Raw genomic sequence first — 12500 nt, 5'->3', positions numbered from 1 at the left:
ATCATGGGTTCATGGGGAGGGTTTTGGAGAAGTTTGGGTTCGGGGAGAGAATGCGAGAGTGGATAAATGTGTTGTACAAAGGGGCGGAAAGTAAGATAAAATGTAACGGGGCTTTAACTGATGCATTTAAGATCACAAGATCAGTAAGACAGGGGTGTCCGATGTCAGCGCTGCTGTATAGCTTGGTGGCAGAGCCGCTGGCAGCGCTGATATCGGAAGACGGGAGCATTGAAGGAATAGGGGAGGAAAATGTTAAAATAATCCAATATGCGGATGACGTGAATATAATGGTGAAAAGAGAGGAGGATATAGAACTAATACTGAAACACGTGCAAACCTATGAAAGGGCATCGGGGGCAAAAGTAAACGAAAATAAGTCTGAAATTATGCTACTGGGAAGGGAATCAAATTACGCTAATAGGTGGGGATTTAAAACGGTGGGGGAGAGAAGAAAAGTGCTGGGAGTGAGTGTGGGGAAAAACGAGAATGAATGTGATGACGAAACATGGAAAGAGGTGGTGGGTAAAATTAAGAAAACTTTGAATTTGTGGAGGGCAAGGGGCCTATTGCTGAGAGGAAGGGTAGCCGTAACAAATGCTCTCGTGTTGTCCAAAGTGAATCATGCGCTGAGTACTTGCGTGCTCCCGGACTGGGCCTTCGCGGAGATCTCAAAGATCATTAGGGACTTTATTTGGAGAAACAAAGCAGCGAGTATAGCTCACAAAACAATAATAGGGGCTAAAGATCAGGGTGGGTTAGCTTTGATTGACTTACTGACAAAAAAAGTAGCACTAAGAGCCAAATTGATAGGCAAATTTAAGGACCAGAGCCGGAGCGTAGGTTGGAAAAATCATTTCAAACAACATCTGTGCAGTTTTGGACTCCACAACGAGGACAACCTGCACCAGATAAATAACCCGGACGCATTTAAACACTTGCCACGGTTTTTCCAGGAAGTACTCAATGCGTGGTATCAGGTTTCAGCCTGGACTGTACCGGAATGCGGAACGAGAGGGTCAGTGCTGCGGCTGCCCTTCCTCTCAAGCCCGTATTTTAAAAATGGGGAGAGGGCAATCAAGTGCGAGGCAATGGAGAAAGCGGGATGCATTAGAATAGGGGATTTAGTGAACGATGAGGGGGAGTTTGATGTACAAATGGTGTTGGTGGGGTTAAAAAACAAGGGGTATGTGTGCAGAAAGGATGTGATTGAGAGAGTGTTTGAAAATGTAAAATTGTCTTTGTCGAGCGAATGGGAAAAACTAATCAAGGAGAAGGAGGGAGCGATGCGGGACGATGCGGTGGGGATCTCCCTGTGCCTAGGGGAGAAGAAGCACAACATTACTGATGTCACCACAAAAATTTGGTATAGATGCGCAATCACACATAGAATACAGAAACCCACATCTGAAGTTAAATGGACAGACACATACCCAGACATAACAAGCAACATGATATGGAAAAACATTAACATACCGCACACACCGCATGCAATATTTGACTTAGATTTCAAACTGAGGCACAGGAGGATCTTCACCTGCATCGTCCTGCATCAAATCCACAAGGAGAGGTATGAAAGAAAGTGTTGTGTATGTGAAAGTGTGGATGAGGATTTGGTGCATTTGTTTGTGACATGTGGGGAATTGGGCGTGTTTTGGGGAAAAATAAGGGAAATGTTGGGGAAATGTAGTGAGAATGAGTGTTGGAATGAAAGGGGGTGGGAATTGTCGGTGCTGTTGGGGGTGGGAACGAAACAAAAAAACCACAACGTTATGAATATGATTTTAGCCTTTGCACGCAAAGCGGTTTTTAACAGAAGGAATTTTGCATTGTATGAAAACAAGAGAATGAATGTGTGGAGAATGTTTTCGAATGAATGGAGAGCACACCTAAAATTGTTGCACGTTGCGAATGAGAGTGAGTTTGTGAGAATGTTTGTGGAAGGGGCGAAAGTGTGTGGGGTAAATGAAGAGGGGATTGTGTGGGACGTATAATTTATTTTGTTTCTGTTACGGTTTTTCGTTGGTCATGGGGAAAAATGGGTGGTTTGATTTGAGGGCTTTTTGGTTTGCAGGGGAGGTTGAGAGCTCTCAAGGGGATTTTGTTTGCTTTGGGGTTTGTTTTCGGGGGTTGTTTACTTTGAGGGAAGAACTCAAGAGAGTTTTTAAGTGTTTTGGAATCAGGGGAGGTTTTGATTTTGTTTGCTTTATTTTGTTTTCTTTGGCAAGCGCTTGCCTCTGAGGGGAGGTTTGATTTATATGGTGTATGTTTTGGTATTGTATTTCTTGTAAATGATGTGTAAATAATATAAATGTTTTTGTACTTTTGATAATAAAAGATAAAAAAAAACACGCCCGATCTCGTCCGATCTCGGAAGCTAAGCAGGGTCGGGCCTGGTTAGTACTTGGATGGGAGACCGCCTGGGAATACCAGGTGCTGTAAGCTTTTTCATTTTTTTCATCATATGCTTTTCTTTCATCATATAGAGACATATTCACATGTCCAAAAATTCAGCCAGAATCAATAATGTGGGGGAGCATTTGCTCCCCCACATTATGGCCGAGGGCATGAGATCTTTAAAAGGCCCCTTTCTGCACACAATAATGGCTTACGGCCATACCACCCTGAACACGCCCGATCTCGTCCAATCTCGGAAGCTAAGCAGGGTCGGGCCTGGTTAGTACTTGGATGGGAGACCGCCTGGGAATACCAGGTGCTGTAAGCTTTTTCATTTTTTTCATCATATGCTTTTCTTTCATCATATAGAGACATATTCACATGTCCAAAAATTCAGCCAGAATCAATAATGTGGGGGAGCATTTGCTCCCCCACATCATGGCCGAGGGCATGAGATCTTTAAAAGGCCCCTTTCTGCACACAATAATGGCTTACGGCCATACCACCCTGAACACGCCCGATCTCAGAAGCTAAGCAGGGTCGGGCCTGGTTAGTACTTGGATGGGAGACCGCCTGGGAATACCAGGTGCTGTAAGCTTTTTCATTTTTTCCATCATATGCTTTTCTTTCATCATATAGAGACATATTCACATGTCCAAAAATTCAGCCAGAATCAATAATGTGGGGGAGCATTTGCTCCCCCACATTATGGCCGAGGGCATGAGATCTTTAAAAGGCCCCTTTCTGCACAACATAATGGCTTACGGCCATACCACCCTGAACACGCCCGATCTCGTCAGATCTCGGAAGCTAAGCAGGGTCGGGCCTGGTTAGTACTTGGATGGGAGACCGCCTGGGAATACCAGGTGCTGTAAGCTTTTTCATTTTTTTCATCATATAGAGACATATTCACATGTCCAAAAATTCAGCCAGAATCAATAATGTGGGGGAGCATTTGCTCCCCCACATTATGGCCGAGGGCATGAGATCTTTAAAAGGCCCCTTTCTGCACACAATAATGGCTTACGGCCATACCACCCTGAACACGCCCGATCTCGGAAGCTAAGCAGGGTCGGGCCTGGTTAGTACTTGGATGGGAGACCGCCTGGGAATACCAGGTGCTGTAAGTTTTTTCATTTTTTTCATCATATGCTTTTCTTTCATTATATAGAGACATATTCACATGTCCAAAAATTCAGCCAGAATCAATAATGTGGGGGAGCATTTGCTCCCCCACATTATGGCCGAGGGCATGAGATCTTTAAAAGGCCCCTTTCTGCACACAATAATGGCTTACGGCCATACCACCCTGAACACGTCCGATCTCGGAAGCTAAGCAGGGTCGGGCCTGGTTAGTACTTGGATGGGAGACCGCCTGGGAATACCAGGTGCTGTAAGCTTTTTCATTTTTTTCATCATATAGACACATATTCACATGTCCAAAAATTCAGCCAGAATCAATAATGTGGGGGAGCATTTTCTCCCCCACATTATGGCCGAGGGCATGAGATCTTTAAAAGGCCCCTTTCTGCACACAATAATGGCTTACGGCCATACCACCCTGAACACGCCCGATCTCGTCCGATCTCGGAAGCTAAGCAGGGTCGGGCCTAGTTAGTACTTGGATGGGAGACCGCCTGGGAATACCAGGTGCTGTAAGCTTTTTCATTTTTTTCATCATATGCTTTTCTTTCATCATATAGAGACATATTCACATGTCCAAAAATTCAGCCAGAATCAATAATGTCCCCACATTATGGCCGAGGGCATGAGATCTTTAAAAGGCCCCTTTCTGCACACAATAATGGCTTACGGCCATTCCACCCTGAACACGCCCGATCTCAGAAGCTAAGCAGGGTCGGGCCTGGTTAGTACTTGGATGGGAGACCGCCTGGGAATACCAGGTGCTGTAAGCTTTTTCATTTTTTTCATCATATGCTTTTCTTTCATCATATAGAGACATATTCACATGTCCAAAAATTCAGCCAGAATCAATAATGTCCCCACATTATGGCCGAGGGCATGAGATCTTTAAAAGGCCCCTTTCTGCACACAATAACGGCTTACGGCCATACCACCCTGAACACGCCCGATCTTGTCCGATCTCGGAAGCTAAGCAGGGTCGGGCCTGGTTAGTACTTGGATGGGAGACCGCCTGGGAATACCAGGTACTGTAAGCTTTTTCATTTTTTTCATCATATGCTTTTCTTTCATCATATAGAGACATATTCACATGTCCAAAAATTCTGCCAGAATCAATAATGTGGGGGAGCATTTGCTCCCCCACATTATGGCCGAGGGCATGAGATCTTTAAAAGGCCCCTTTCTGCACACAATAATGGCTTACGGCCATAACACCCTGAACACGCCCGATCTCGTCAGATCTCGGAAGCTAAGCAGGGTCGGGCCTGGTTAGTACTTGGATGGGAGACCGCCTGGGAATACCAGGTGCTGTAAGCTTTTTCATTTTTTTCATCATATAGAGACATATTCACATGTCCAAAAATTCAGCCAGAATCAATAATGTGGGGGAGCATTTGCTCCCCCACATTATGGCCGAGGGCATGAGATCTTTAAAAGGCCCCTTTCTGCACACAATAATGGCTTACGGCCATACCACCCTGAACACGCCCGATCTCGTCCGATCTCGGAAGCTAAGCAGGGTCGGGCCTGGTTAGTACTTGGATGGGAGACCGCCTGGGAATACCAGGTGCTGTAAGCTTTTTCATTTTTTTCATCATATGCTTTTCTTTCATCATATAGAGACATATTCACATGTCCAAAAATTCAGCCAGAATCAATAATGTGGGGGACCATTTGCTCCCCCACATTATGGCCGAGGGCATGAGATCTTTAAAAGGCCCCTTTTTGCACACAATAATGGCTAACGGCCATACCACCCTGAACACGCCCGATCTCGTCCGATCTCGGAAGCTAAGCAGGGTCGGGCCTGGTTAGTACTTGGATGGGAGACCGCCTGGGAATACCAGGTGCTGTAAGCTTTTTCATTTTTTTCATCATATGCTTTTCTTTCATCATATAGAGACATATTCACATGTCCAAAAATTCAGCCAGAATCAATAATGTGGGGGAGCATTTGCTCCCCCACATTATGGCCGAGGGCATGAGATCTTTAAAAGGCCCCTTTCTGCACAACATAATGGCTTACGGCCATACCACCCTGAACACGCCCGATCTCGGAAGCTAAGCAGGGTCGGGCCTGGTTAGTACTTGGATGGGAGACCGCCTGGGAATACCAGGTGCTGTAAGTTTTTTCATTTTTTTCATCATATGCTTTTCTTTCATCATATAGAGACATATTCACATGTCCAAAAATTCAGCCAGAATCAATAATGTGGGGGAGCATTTGCTCCCCCACATTATGGCCGAGGGCATGAGATCTTTAAAAGGCCCCTTTCTGCACACAATAATGGCTTACGGCCATACCACCCTGAACACGCCCGATCTCGGAAGCTAAGCAGGGTCGGGCCTGGTTAGTACTTGGATGGGAGACCGCCTGGGAATACCAGGTGCTGTAAGCTTTTTCATTTTTTTCATCATATAGAGACATATTCACATGTCCAAAAATTCAGCCAGAATCAATAATGTGGGGGAGCATTTTCTCCCCCACATTATGGCCGAGGGCATGAGATCTTTAAAAGGCCCCTTTCTGCACACAATAATGGCTTACGGCCATACCACCCTGAACACGCCCGATCTCGTCCGATCTCGGAAGCTAAGCAGGGTCGGGCCTAGTTAGTACTTGGATGGGAGACCGCCTGGGAATACCAGGTGCTGTAAGCTTTTTCATTTTTTTCATCATATGCTTTTCTTTCATCATATAGAGACATATTCACATGTCCAAAAATTCAGCCAGAATCAATAATGTCCCCACATTATGGCCGAGGGCATGAGATCTTTAAAAGGCCCCTTTCTGCACACAATAATGGCTTACGGCCATTCCACCCTGAACACGCCCGATCTCAGAAGCTAAGCAGGGTCGGGCCTGGTTAGTACTTGGATGGGAGACCGCCTGGGAATACCAGGTGCTGTAAGCTTTTTCATTTTTTTCATCATATGCTTTTCTTTCATCATATAGAGACATATTCACATGTCCAAAAATTCAGCCAGAATCAATAATGTGGGGGAGCATTTGCTCCCCCACATTATGGCCGAGGGCATGAGATCTTTAAAAGGCCCCTTTCTGCACACAATAATGGCTTACGGCCATACCACCCTGAACACGCCCGATCTCGTCCGATCTCGGAAGCTAAGCAGGGTCGGGCCTGGTTAGTACTTGGATGGGAGACCGCCTGGGAATACCAGGTGCTGTAAGCTTTTTCATTTTTTTCATCATATAGAGACATATTCACATGTCCAAAAATTCACCCTGAATCAATAATGTGGGGGAGCATTTGCTCCCCCACATTATGGCCGAGGGCATGAGATCTTTAAAAGGCCCCTTTCTGCACACAATAATGGCTTACGGCCATACCACCCTGAACACGCCCGATCTCGTCCGATCTCGGAAGCTAAGCAGGGTCGGGCCTGGTTAGTACTTGGATGGGAGACCGCCTGGGAATACCAGGTGCTGTAAGCTTTTTCATTTTTTTCATCATATGCTTTTCTTTCATCATATAGAGACATATTCACATGTCCAAAAATTCAGCCAGAATCAATAATGTGGGGGAGCATTTGCTCCCCCACATTATGGCCGAGGGCATGAGATCTTTAAAAGGCCCCTTTCTGCACACAATAATGGCTTACGGCCATACCACCCTGAACACGCCCCGTTTACGGCAGAGACAGAGTGGAGCCCGGAGAGAGCAGACGTGCCAGAGAGAGCAGGAGTCCTTATTTTTCATTTTTGTTATATATGCCTTGTTTTGTTTAAAGTCCTCAGATCTTGAGTGATCGTCCCCCAGCAGTCACGGACTGTGAGGGGGATTGCTTTTCTTTTTTGCTTTTTTCTTACCTGTTTACCCCTTTTTTTGGGAAGACCTTTGATTTCTTAAATGTTTGCTAGCGGGCCGCTAGCAAGCACACACGGACGGATTACAAAGATGACAGGACAACGGACCGGAGAAAAGGAAAAAGAAATGGATAATGGACAAGAAAAAGGACAGACAAACACGGCATTGAAACAACGGAACGGATTAAACGACAACGAAAAGGACGACGGACAAAAAGGACTGATAAACATGGCAAACGAAACTAGGAATGGTATGGACAACGGAGAGAGAGGAAGAGAGAGGAGCAGTGAGCTGATTGCCCCAGCTGCGGACAATCAAGGACTGATTGGTGTGCAGAGTGTGAGAGGTGCAGAGGGAGCTGAGACAAGAGAGGCAAAAGTGGCCTACGAAAAAAAACTGACACTAAACATTGAAATGGTGGGGGAAAAAGTGCCTCTACAGCAGGTGATTAACAATTTAAAAATGATCTGCGGGGGCCTGCTGGCGTGCAGAACCGTCGGGCCGGAAAAACTGGAAGTAACAGTGAGCAACATCAAGGGAAAAGAAAGGCTGCTGGACGGCTTCAAAATTGGAGAGACAAGAGTTGTAGCCAGAGAACTAAACAATGACGAGCTGGTGGTGTCCTTTCTGAACCTGCCGGCCTACATCACGGATGAAGAAATCGTGTGGAAGCTGACGGGCTGGGGAGTGAACCCCACATCTCCGATTAAAAGAAGAATGTGGCCAGGGACAACAATAGCCGACGGAACAAGGTTTGTCCGGGTCCGGTTCAACGACCAGGTACAGTCGCTACCGTACTCCACAAAATTCAATACAGTGATGGGGAGCGAATTCTTCAGAGTCATTCATGACAGACAGCAAAAAGTGTGCAGGATGTGTATCCAGCCGGGACACATCCTGCGAGAGTGCCCGGAGTTCATGTGCCACAAATGTGGGGTGCAGGGACACTTTGCACGTGAGTGCAGCGCGAACCTGGCAAAATGTAAAAACTGTGGAAAAAGAGAAAATGACTGCGAGTGTGAAAATGAAAAGGAGAGCAGGAATGAGGCGGCGGAGGAGGTGTACAAGGACGCGGCAGAAGGAGAGGAGGAGGTGACTGGAGAAAGCGAGGAGGAGACCGGAGAGGAGGAGGGCAGCGGAGGAGAAATGGAGCAGAGCGGAGAGAGCGGAGGAGAGCAGGTGGCAGAGAACGAGTTGGAGACGCCGGAGCAGGCTGGAGGAGGGGGACAACAGAAGCAGCGGAAAACGAGCAAGAAAGCGAAAAAGGGAGACAGAACGGACGGAGAACCAGGGGTAAGCATGAGCACAAAGGGGAGGGAGGTGCCTGAGAGGGTGCCGGGGCAGGCGGGAGGGAGTAAAATCAGGGCAAACAACCTGACTAAAAGCGCCAGTCCAAACGAAACGGACAGCGAAATGGATGTTAGTGAACTGGCAAGCGCGCAAAAAAGACTGAGTTTGGGGCAACGAAAGAAGTTGGCTAAAAAATTAAAAAGTAAAGACAAATAATGGCTGGAAATAACCCTGGTAAATCCGTTTGTTTTTCTTTTTTTTCCTTTTTGATAATGGCCTTAATTTTATTTTCTATCAACGCCAATGGACTACGAAGCAAGGAAAAGAGACAATCCATGCTTTCCTGGCAAAATGACATCCTGTGTGTGCAGGAGACCAGGTGGGATGATTCCCTGGTAGAAGACATTAAAAAAGACTTTGTGGGCCAAATCTTTAGCTCCAATGGTACGCCAAGGGCGAGAGGAGTGGCGGTTCTAATCAAAACGGATCGGGTAACAGGGGCTAATTTGGTGTACGGGGATAAAGAGGGGAGAGTTATAGTTATAGACTGTATGTACGAAACAAAAAATTTAAGAATTATAAATATATATGCGCCGAACGGAGAAAAAGAAAGGAAAACGTTTTTTATAGAAATAAGCAAATGGTGGGAAGGAAACTGCGTGATAATCGGCGACTTCAATGTGGCAATGACGCCAACAGACGTATCAAAAAATAATGTGTTCAAGGGGGACGTAAGCAGAGGGGCACTGAAAGACCTAATAATAACCAAGCAGTGCTTAGACATATGGAGATTGCTGCACCCATGGGAAAGGGCTTACTCTAGAAGGCAAATCGTGCTAAACAGACTGAAACAATCAAGAATAGACCTCTCCCTGGTGACATGTGAGGTGGTGAAGTGGGTAAAAAGCGCTGAGTATAAAACCAATACGTGGAGCGATCACGCAGGAATGACAATCACATTTGGAAAAGAAACTGATTCACGTAAAGGAGGGATATGGTGCTTTAACGGAAGTCTGCTAGAAGATGATGCGTTTGTGAAAAGCATGAAAAAATTCTTGAATGATGTGGGATATGAGTGGGGGGAGAATGAAGATATGAATGTGTGGTGGGATGGGGTAAAAGTCAGAATCAAAAAAAAGTGCATTAACTATAGTAAGGAGAAAAAGTGGAGAGAAAATCAAATGGAAGAGAATCTAAGAAAACAACTAAGTGAGGAAATAACATTGCTCGACAGTGCAGATAATGCTTGCGCAGAAAAATACATACACTTAAAAGAGCAGTTAAAAGCGTTCGAACTAAAAAAATGTAGGGGCGCAGCGATTAGGAGCAAAATACAATATTTGTATGAAGGGGAAAGGAGCACAGCCTTTTTCCTGGGTCTGGAGAAACAAAAGCAAATAAAAACAGAAATAAACGAATTAGTGAACGCAGCAGGGGAAAGGGTGACGGATAAAACTGAAATATTAAAAACGGTCAAAGGCTACTATGAAAGCCTGTTCACGAGACAGGAGTGTGATGGTGCGAGCGCGGACAGAGCTGTGGGTGCCTTAAAGAAGGAACTTAGCGACGAGGATAAAATATGGTGTGAAAGTGAGTTTACGGACGGAGAAATCAAAAGCGCTCTAGAGGGTTTAAACAGAAACAAAAGTCCTGGTAGCGATGGCCTAACTGCTGAATTTTATTTAGCTTTCAAAGAACAGCTAGTACCCATACTAGGCAAACTAAGTAAATATATTGAGAGAGTCAAATGCATACCGAAAAGCTTGGGGGAGGGGGTGGTTACTATTTTCTACAAAAACAAGGGGGACAATAAAAATCTGGACAACTACAGACCAATCAGTTTACTAAACACAGATTACAAAATCATAGCAAAAACAATAGCCAATAGAATCAGGGAAGTAATAGGAACTATCATAGAGCAAACACAATCATACAGCATACCAAACAGGGACATAGCAGACTCAATCATTTCAATAAAACAGACGGTCAGGGACATGGAAAGGGAGGGGGGGATATGGTTAGGGATTGATTTAAGTAAGGCATTTGACAGAGTGGATCATGGGTTCATGGGGAGGGTTTTGGAGAGGTTTGGGTTCGGGGAGAGAATGCGAGAGTGGATAAATGTGTTGTACAAAGGGGCGGAAAGTAAGATAAAATGTAACGGGGCTTTAACTGATGCATTTAAGATCACAAGATCAGTAAGACAGGGGTGTCCGATGTCAGCGCTGCTGTATAGCTTGGTGGCAGAGCCGCTGGCAGCGCTGATATCGGAAGACGGGAGCATTGAAGGAATAGGGGAGGAAAATGTTAAAATAATCCAATATGCGGATGACGTGAATATAATGGTGAAAAGAGAGGAGGATATAGAACTAATACTGAAACACGTGCAAACCTATGAAAGGGCATCGGGGGCAAAAGTAAACGAAAATAAGTCTGAAATTATGCTACTGGGAAGGGAATCAAATTACGCTAATAGGTGGGGATTTAAAACGGTGGGGGAGAGAAGAAAAGTGCTGGGAGTGAGTGTGGGGAAAAACGAGAATGAATGTGATGACGAAACATGGAAAGAGGTGGTGGGTAAAATTAAGAAAACTTTGAATTTGTGGAGGGCAAGGGGCCTATTGCTGAGAGGAAGGGTAGCCGTAACAAATGCTCTCGTGTTGTCCAAAGTGAATCATGCGCTGAGTACTTGCGCGCTCCCGGACTGGGCCTTCGCGGAGATCTCAAAGATCATTAGGGACTTTATTTGGAGAAACAAAGCAGCGAGTATAGCTCACAAAACAATAATAGGGGCTAAAGATCAGGGTGGGTTAGCTTTGATTGACTTACTGACAAAAAAAGTAGCACTAAGAGCCAAATTGATAGGCAAATTTAAGGACCAGAGCCGGAGCGTAGGTTGGAAAAATCATTTCAAACAACATCTGTGCAGTTTTGGACTCCACAACGAGGACAACCTGCACCAGATAAATAACCCGGACGCATTTAAACACTTGCCACGGTTTTTCCAGGAAGTACTCAATGCGTGGTATCAGGTTTCAGCCTGGACTGTACCGGAATGCGGAACGAGAGGGTCAGTGCTGCGGCTGCCCTTCCTCTCAAGCCCGTATTTTAAAAATGGGGAGAGGGCAATCAAGTGCGAGGCAATGGAGAAAGCGGGATACATTAGAATAGGGGATTTAGTGAACGATGAGGGGGAGTTTGATGTACAAATGGTGTTGGTGGGGTTAAAAAACAAGGGGTATGTGTGCAGAAAGGATGTGATTGAGAGAGTGTTTGAAAATGTAAAATTGTCTTTGTCGAGCGAATGGGAAAAACTAATCAAGGAGAAGGAGGGAGCGATGCGGGACGATGCGGTGGGGATCTCCCTGTGCCTAGGGGAGAAGAAGCACAACATTACTGATGTCACCACAAAAATTTGGTATAGATGCGCAATCACACATAGAATACAGAAACCCACATCTGAAGTTAAATGGACAGACACATACCCAGACATAACAAGCAACATGATATGGAAAAACATTAACATACCGCACACACCGCATGCAATATTTGACTTAGATTTCAAACTGAGGCACAGGAGGATCTTCACCTGCATCGTCCTGCATCAAATCCACAAGGAGAGGTATGAAAGAAAGTGTTGTGTATGTGAAAGTGTGGATGAGGATTTGGTGCATTTGTTTGTGACATGTGGGGAATTGGGCGTGTTTTGGGGAAAAATAAGGGAAATGTTGGGGAAATGTAGTGAGAATGAGTGTTGGAATGAAAGGGGGTGGGAATTGTCGGTGCTGTTGGGGGTGGGAACGAAACAAAAAAACCACAACGTTATGAATATGATTTTAGCCT

General features: G+C 45.4%; 10 non-coding genes and 7 pseudogenes across 10 annotated transcripts; all 17 read left to right on the top strand.

Annotated features, from left to right (window-relative positions):
* Window positions 1-2603: 2603 nt before the first annotated feature.
* Window positions 2604-2722, top strand: LOC136178408 (5S ribosomal RNA). The gene has a single exon (XR_010665847.1). It is a non-coding gene; the product is annotated as a 5S ribosomal RNA (ribosomal RNA).
* A 161-nt stretch (window positions 2723-2883) lies between these two features.
* On the top strand, window positions 2884-2992 carry LOC136178240 (5S ribosomal RNA; annotated as a pseudogene).
* Window positions 2993-3153: 161 nt separating this feature from the next.
* On the top strand, window positions 3154-3272 carry LOC136178345 (5S ribosomal RNA). The gene has a single exon (XR_010665754.1). It is a non-coding gene; the product is annotated as a 5S ribosomal RNA (ribosomal RNA).
* A 143-nt stretch (window positions 3273-3415) lies between these two features.
* LOC114917549 (5S ribosomal RNA) lies at window positions 3416-3524 on the top strand (annotated as a pseudogene).
* Window positions 3525-3685: 161 nt separating this feature from the next.
* LOC136178235 (5S ribosomal RNA) lies at window positions 3686-3794 on the top strand (annotated as a pseudogene).
* Window positions 3795-3937: 143 nt separating this feature from the next.
* Window positions 3938-4056, top strand: LOC114917538 (5S ribosomal RNA). The gene has a single exon (XR_003806238.2). It is a non-coding gene; the product is annotated as a 5S ribosomal RNA (ribosomal RNA).
* A 145-nt stretch (window positions 4057-4201) lies between these two features.
* Window positions 4202-4310, top strand: LOC114917561 (5S ribosomal RNA; annotated as a pseudogene).
* A 145-nt stretch (window positions 4311-4455) lies between these two features.
* Window positions 4456-4574, top strand: LOC136178205 (5S ribosomal RNA). Its single transcript, XR_010665601.1, has one exon. It is a non-coding gene; the product is annotated as a 5S ribosomal RNA (ribosomal RNA).
* A 161-nt stretch (window positions 4575-4735) lies between these two features.
* Window positions 4736-4854, top strand: LOC114917543 (5S ribosomal RNA). The gene has a single exon (XR_003806243.2). It is a non-coding gene; the product is annotated as a 5S ribosomal RNA (ribosomal RNA).
* Window positions 4855-4997: 143 nt separating this feature from the next.
* On the top strand, window positions 4998-5116 carry LOC136178286 (5S ribosomal RNA). Its single transcript, XR_010665674.1, has one exon. It is a non-coding gene; the product is annotated as a 5S ribosomal RNA (ribosomal RNA).
* A 161-nt stretch (window positions 5117-5277) lies between these two features.
* LOC114918743 (5S ribosomal RNA) lies at window positions 5278-5396 on the top strand. Its single transcript, XR_003807278.2, has one exon. It is a non-coding gene; the product is annotated as a 5S ribosomal RNA (ribosomal RNA).
* Window positions 5397-5557: 161 nt separating this feature from the next.
* Window positions 5558-5666, top strand: LOC136178228 (5S ribosomal RNA; annotated as a pseudogene).
* A 161-nt stretch (window positions 5667-5827) lies between these two features.
* On the top strand, window positions 5828-5936 carry LOC114919230 (5S ribosomal RNA; annotated as a pseudogene).
* Window positions 5937-6079: 143 nt separating this feature from the next.
* LOC114919231 (5S ribosomal RNA) lies at window positions 6080-6198 on the top strand. Its single transcript, XR_003807699.2, has one exon. It is a non-coding gene; the product is annotated as a 5S ribosomal RNA (ribosomal RNA).
* Window positions 6199-6343: 145 nt separating this feature from the next.
* LOC114919229 (5S ribosomal RNA) lies at window positions 6344-6452 on the top strand (annotated as a pseudogene).
* A 161-nt stretch (window positions 6453-6613) lies between these two features.
* Window positions 6614-6732, top strand: LOC114919823 (5S ribosomal RNA). The gene has a single exon (XR_003808193.2). It is a non-coding gene; the product is annotated as a 5S ribosomal RNA (ribosomal RNA).
* Window positions 6733-6875: 143 nt separating this feature from the next.
* On the top strand, window positions 6876-6994 carry LOC114918755 (5S ribosomal RNA). The gene has a single exon (XR_003807290.2). It is a non-coding gene; the product is annotated as a 5S ribosomal RNA (ribosomal RNA).
* Window positions 6995-12500: the final 5506 nt, after the last annotated feature.

The sequence above is a fragment of the Labrus bergylta genome, chromosome 24, assembly GCF_963930695.1.
Source record: "Labrus bergylta chromosome 24, fLabBer1.1, whole genome shotgun sequence".
NCBI classification, from domain to species: domain Eukaryota; kingdom Metazoa; phylum Chordata; class Actinopteri; order Labriformes; family Labridae; genus Labrus; species Labrus bergylta.
Note: the sequence above shows the minus strand (reverse complement) of the source record. Positions and strands in the feature narration are given on the sequence as shown.